General features: G+C 44.6%; 1 long non-coding RNA gene across 1 annotated transcript; it reads left to right on the top strand.

Annotated features, from left to right (window-relative positions):
- The first annotated feature begins 8 nt into the window (after positions 1-8).
- On the top strand, positions 9-4,850 carry LOC119309542. Its single transcript, XR_005150552.1, has 5 exons — positions 9-458; positions 568-722; positions 3,333-3,413; positions 4,455-4,537; positions 4,639-4,850. It is a non-coding gene; the product is annotated as an uncharacterized LOC119309542 (long non-coding RNA).
- The last annotated feature ends 897 nt before the right edge of the window (positions 4,851-5,747 follow it).

The raw sequence follows: 5,747 nt of genomic DNA, 5'->3' as shown, positions 1-5,747 counted from the left end.
GCCTCCGTCGACCTGGCCCTCGTGCTGGCCCGCCTCCACCGAGCCAACCCTGCGCCGGAGCTCTTCCTTCCCCGACCTTCTTCCCCGCTGACGCACCCACACCCCGACCGGCAGCAAAGCATCCCACCCGAGCGGACGCGCTCCTTGCCCACAGACCGGCGCCGACGCGGCCCCGCGCCCAACTTCTCCCTCCAGTCGTCGTCCTACGTCCCGCCGCGTCGATCCCTCGCCGGGTCGATGCATCCCACGGCTGGGACCTTCGATCCCCGTCGGATCTGGGCCGAAGGTTGCGGCTGCTTCGGCTGGCCCCTGCAAATTCCAACCATCGACGACGCCCCTGCTCGTTGTGGACTCGTGGACCTATGAATCCACAAGTCAACATGTAGTGCCGGAGCATGGGCTGCATCGGCAAGGTCGACAAGGCCATCAGGCCATGGCCTTCGTGAGAACCTTCACAGGTACACACATGCATAGCGTGGCCTTCTTGGTCTGACCCCTCTTGCTTGGTTTACTTGTTTTCTCCATGCACTCAGGGACATCCACTTCTCTTGATTTTTGGTTTGACAGAGGTGGAAATGGCGGTGGGAGATGTCGGCACTGGAGTCGTGGCCGTGGCGGGGAAGATGAAGCGGGCGGAGCTATGCCAGTGGCTCAAGAGGAAGACAAGGAAGGATGTGAAGATTTTTTGTCCTCGTCCACCGGCTGAGAATCTTGTTAAGCAGGTATGCATCCCTCTTGTCTACTTGTACTGCAGAATGAAGGCAATGTGTGTAATATCCAAATTAATGTACGTTTACTTTGCTATCCTCTGCAAATGGCGAGAAGAATCGTGTCTACTTTGTTCTTGCCAGAATGATGATACAAACACCAATTATATGAACCTACAGATGAATCTACAGGTCCAAGGAGTACCTGTCCCGATAGCCTACCTAGCCATTGTTGCTTTGTTCCATTTTCTCATGGACAAGATGGATATGTAATGTCTGGTAGTCTGTAGTTACCCTTTCGTCAAACTCGTCGAGCAAAGGCGGCATTGTATCTCTGAATTTTGACAACAAGCAATTTTTGGGAGGGCTCGAGGTGGAAGTTGTTTGACGGTGGGGCATGAGTTGCCTTCTCATGTATATGTTATCTGAGAAACTGATAAGTAGAGTGCACAAGTTGGAGTGCCTCGGAAAAATGCCAAAAATTGCCCAACTTTGAGGAAACAGTTTCTACACATGCTGGTCCGAGTTGCCCAAAGTATTTTTTTTCTAGAAAATGATAGGCAATCCTTGCTTGTTTTTTCTTACACAAATGTGTCGCTAGATTTTACATGAATCTTGATCATGTGTTTTAAACTTGCCTAACCATTTTTGTGAGTGTATTATTTGCCTAAAAATGATGCAAAACTTTGTCCTCAAAATGTAGTCCCCTGATAATTCAGAAAAAACACACATATCAAGGGCTAGGCAACTTCACACTGCTAGACGAAGGAATTGACACACACAGTTCAAGCAACATCAAAACTATTCTAGGCAAGTGGCAGACATCAGAGAGAAAGTCAGGTAAGTAACATGGTAGGCACACATTTAGGGGGGTAGGAAGGGTTTTGGGTGTCAGACATTTTACGCATGTGGAAACAGACAATTCATAATTTTTTGTGTGGCGCTTGCTTGATCATTGTGTGGCACTTGCTGTAGTTTTATGTGAGACTTGCCCCTTAAAATATTTGTGGACTAAAATAGATTTGCGAAAAAGTCTGTTTCCACAAATCTGATTGATCCCAAAAAATTTCCCCACAGCCTAAAAATGTGTGCCTAAAGATGTCATTTACCTGCCTTTTACTTCTCTAAAAAATGCTAGATACTTAACACAACCCCCAAAAAATAGCAGGACTTGCTTGACAACTACATGGGGCTTGCAAAACACTTTATATATGTGTGGCTTACAACTACAAAAAATTAAGATCTGCTTGCCAAAAACTGCATGGGGTTGCTGGAGTTTTATGTGTGACTTGCCTACTATTGTATGTGATTTGCCTAGACTTTTTAATATGTGGGGACATGTGGGCATTGTGGATTTTGTTGGAGATTCCGGGAGGGCTGAGAGGGGGGATCTGTGGTGTTGCTGTTGAACCGACCAGTGGTAGTGGTGTCGAATCTCCTCCTGGCGACGCACGCCGTGACCGGCAGGGCCTGCTGCCCCGGTCCCCTACGCCAGCCCGTTCTACCTCCCTTCGGTGTCGGTTTCCTCCTTGATCGTGCTTCAGCGTGCTGGCAGTCCAGTGTGCCGACCGAGCTCACCCCTCCGAGCTTCGGCATAGAGGACTACCTAGGTCCCAGATCGAGCACGGCCGTAGCGAGTACGCACCACATCTGCCTTGTGTGTGGTTCCATGGTTGGCAGTCCCAGGAAGAGCAACAATGAATTGCCACCCAAAACAGACTTTTTTCTAGTGCAAGCGGGGCAAGTTGCAACCAGCACTTAGGCAAGTGGGGATGCTTGCTTACACAGTGGCAGTAAGTTGCCTAAAAGATTCCAAACAAGTTGTTTTAGGTCTATATACAAGGTTCCTTAGTTTTTATTTCTTCCCACGTCACAAAAATGACGCAACTTGCTTACACACTGGCAGTAAGTTGCCTAAAAGATTCCAAACAAGTTGTTTTACGTCCGTATACAAGGTTTCTTAGTTTTTATTTCTCCCCACGTCACAAAAATGACGTAACTTGCTTACACACTGGCAATAAGTTGCCTAAAAGATTCCAAACAAGTTGTTTTAGGTTCATATACAAGGTTCCTTAGTTTTTATTTCTCTCCATGTCACAAAAATGACGCAACTTGCTTACACACTGGCAGTAAGTTGCCTAAAACATACCCATCAAGTTGCTCTTTGTCATCCATATACAAGTTGCTTTTCCACAACTTTATCTTTTTCATTTCTTAGTCTGCACCACAATAATTGACACAACGTTTTGTTTATGCAGTTGCAATGTGTTTCTTAAAGGATACCCATCAACACGAGTAGTCAGCCCTATAACACATCCATTTAAAAATGACCAAATTTGCTTAGAGCGGTGCAGTAAGTTGCCTAAAAGACACCGACAAATTGCTTATGTATCCCATATATAAGTTCCTTTTAGTTAAACCATATCTTTTTTGCTTATTCGACGCCTTACACATATATAAGTTCTTGTTAACCATATCCCACAACATACATATATCTAGTAGCGGTTTATCTTTTTTGTACTTTTTATTTCTCTTGCATGATAGTACGCAAAAACACCCAACAAACACGTCATCCATATATCTACTAAGTTTTGAATTTTGATTTTTGTTTTGTATTTTTCGCAGGACCCCCAAACAAAACCTTTCCAAGCTATCAAAGTAATGCCCAAGTAAGGAAACCTCTACCAGCAATCACCTACTCTCCAGGTAATTTCTCACCCCCTGCTCCAGATAATCAAGTGTTTTTCAAAACAAATTCACTAAAACTTGCCTAAGGGTTCCCCGGTACTTGACTATAGTTAGTTCCAGTGTGCCAGCAAACAACAAAAGTTTGCTTAATGGGTAACACTAGATTTTTGTTTAAACAAACTAACTACTTTTGCCTACAGTTTTCTTTTTATTGAGTCTAGCATGTCAGTACATGACAAAGAATCTAACCAAATTTTTGATTTTAAATCATAACACTGATTTTTTCTTGAACAAACCAACTACTTTTACCTACAGTTTTCTTGTTTAGAGCCCAGCAGGTCACTACATGTCAACAAAATCTACATAATTTTTGCTTAATGGTAGCACTGGATTTGCTAACAACCTCACTACTTGCCTACAGTTTTTTAGGGGGACACATGAGTAGCTCACTTCAGCCCAATTTCTTGCTTAAAAGTGCACAAGTAGTTGCTCACAAACTTTTTATTTCTGGACATAAAGTTTTCTAGCACCCATGAGCTTACTTGTAACACTTGTTTTCCCTAAATAACACCTATAAGTTGCTTCTTTTTTTATTTATTCTTAACACACTTCTTGTTCCAAAACAAATCTAAGGAAAAACAAGTGTCATCCGGTAAGTACATGACAACAAATCTACAAAATTTTGCTTAATGGTAACACTGAATTTGCGTAAACAACCTCACGACCTTCCTACAGTTTATCAGGGGATACATGATTTTCTCACTTCAACCCACTTTTCTTTTGCTCAAAAGTGCTCAAGTAGTTGCTCACACTTTTTTTTGCACCCTGGAGAACATAGGAGTTGCTCGCTGGCAATACTGTTTTTGCTTAAACAAACCCTACAAGTTGCTGCTTTTCTATTCTAACATACTTCTGATTCCAAAGCAAATCTAAGGAAAACAAGAGGGGTTTCTCTGGATGTACAACAAAACCAGTAGTTGTCAGGATTTTTTATTCCTCCCTACAAAAACCACTATAGCTGCTCACTTTCCCCCTCTCCCTGTGTTTTTGTTGCAACAGGACGCAGTACAAAACATTGCAGGATATTAGAGAAATGAGGGAAAACGCAATGGGAGAAAAGTTTGCACCCACGATGAACAAAGGTGAGAAGAGATCACACTTTTCTCTCTTGTTCTCTCTTTTGGCTCTAGATTTGTAGATCAATATGTTCAATTTTTTAGCTCTAATGGCATAACCATTGCAGGTCCTTTCGATGGGGTGGATTCACTGCCCCCGTCCTCCTTTTGCATGTGGGAGAAGAAAAGAAGAAGAGTGTGGGGACAGGTGGGGAGAGAAGAAGAAAGGAGGGAGGGGCCAATGGGCGCAGGGGCAGTTGAGAGGAGAGAAGCTGGGTGGAAGGGGGGACATGGGAGACGGTCGTCTCTTTACTTTCCAAATCTGTATTGAGGGGGGACCGAAACATGCCTAATAGGGGAGGCTGCCAGGGGCACTAGCGGGCAAACGATTGCCCGCTAGTCGCGTCCTTTACCTAAACGTGAGGCCGAGTCTGAAGCAGCAGCTAGCTAGCTGTACTCTGCTGAACTGAACAGGCCTCAGAACATGAGCCGTAAGGAACAATCTGTGATTTGCGATGGTCCTCTTGGTTTATACTCCATTAAAAGTATAACAAGGACGTCTGTTTCGGCTGTAGTCCAACAAGTGGGGTGGTGGCGCAGTTGGCTAGCGCGTAGGTCTCATAGCTGGGAGTGATCCTGAGGTCGAGAGTTCGAGCTTCTCTCACCCCACAAAAAAACGACCACGTAGTGATGAAACGCTCAGTGGCAACTTGGGTCGGCCATGTGTACACCTGAATCATCAGGTGAACCGAGCATGTCTGAACTTGGTCTGCTTTTTTTCTTTTATTTTTTTTGCTGTTACGTGCCTCTCTCCGTCTTGCTGTTTAAGCTCATCCTACTCACCAGGTGATGTGTTTCCCCAGTGAGCAACTACCGCACTGTCTCAGCAAGTCAGCATGCAATCCTCTGTAACTGCCGAACTACATATTCTGTCAAGGGTTGGCGTGCTGCCGTGGTCTATACAAGTAGTCCTAGGTAGCCATGGTGTGAACCAAATCATGAGTAATATTTGCTCTACCTGAGCTGAGCACCTCCAACTACAAATGATGCATCTGTACATACGACACGACCGTATACTTATGTATTGTTTCTCAGAAAAGAAAAAGAAAAATAATCGAGCTTACGAGGACAGTTGCTCTACCACAATACTAGTGTCACAATGTGTTGCTCGCATAGTAGGCCCTTTTACCTGAACGTGAGGTCGAGTCTGGTCTCTGTCACTGCCCAACAAACCATG

The sequence above is a fragment of the Triticum dicoccoides genome, chromosome 1B, assembly GCF_002162155.2.
Source record: "Triticum dicoccoides isolate Atlit2015 ecotype Zavitan chromosome 1B, WEW_v2.0, whole genome shotgun sequence".
Lineage (NCBI taxonomy): Eukaryota > Viridiplantae > Streptophyta > Magnoliopsida > Poales > Poaceae > Triticum > Triticum dicoccoides.
The sequence above is the reverse complement of the archived record's forward strand: the minus strand, read 5'-3'. Positions and strand labels throughout refer to the sequence as shown.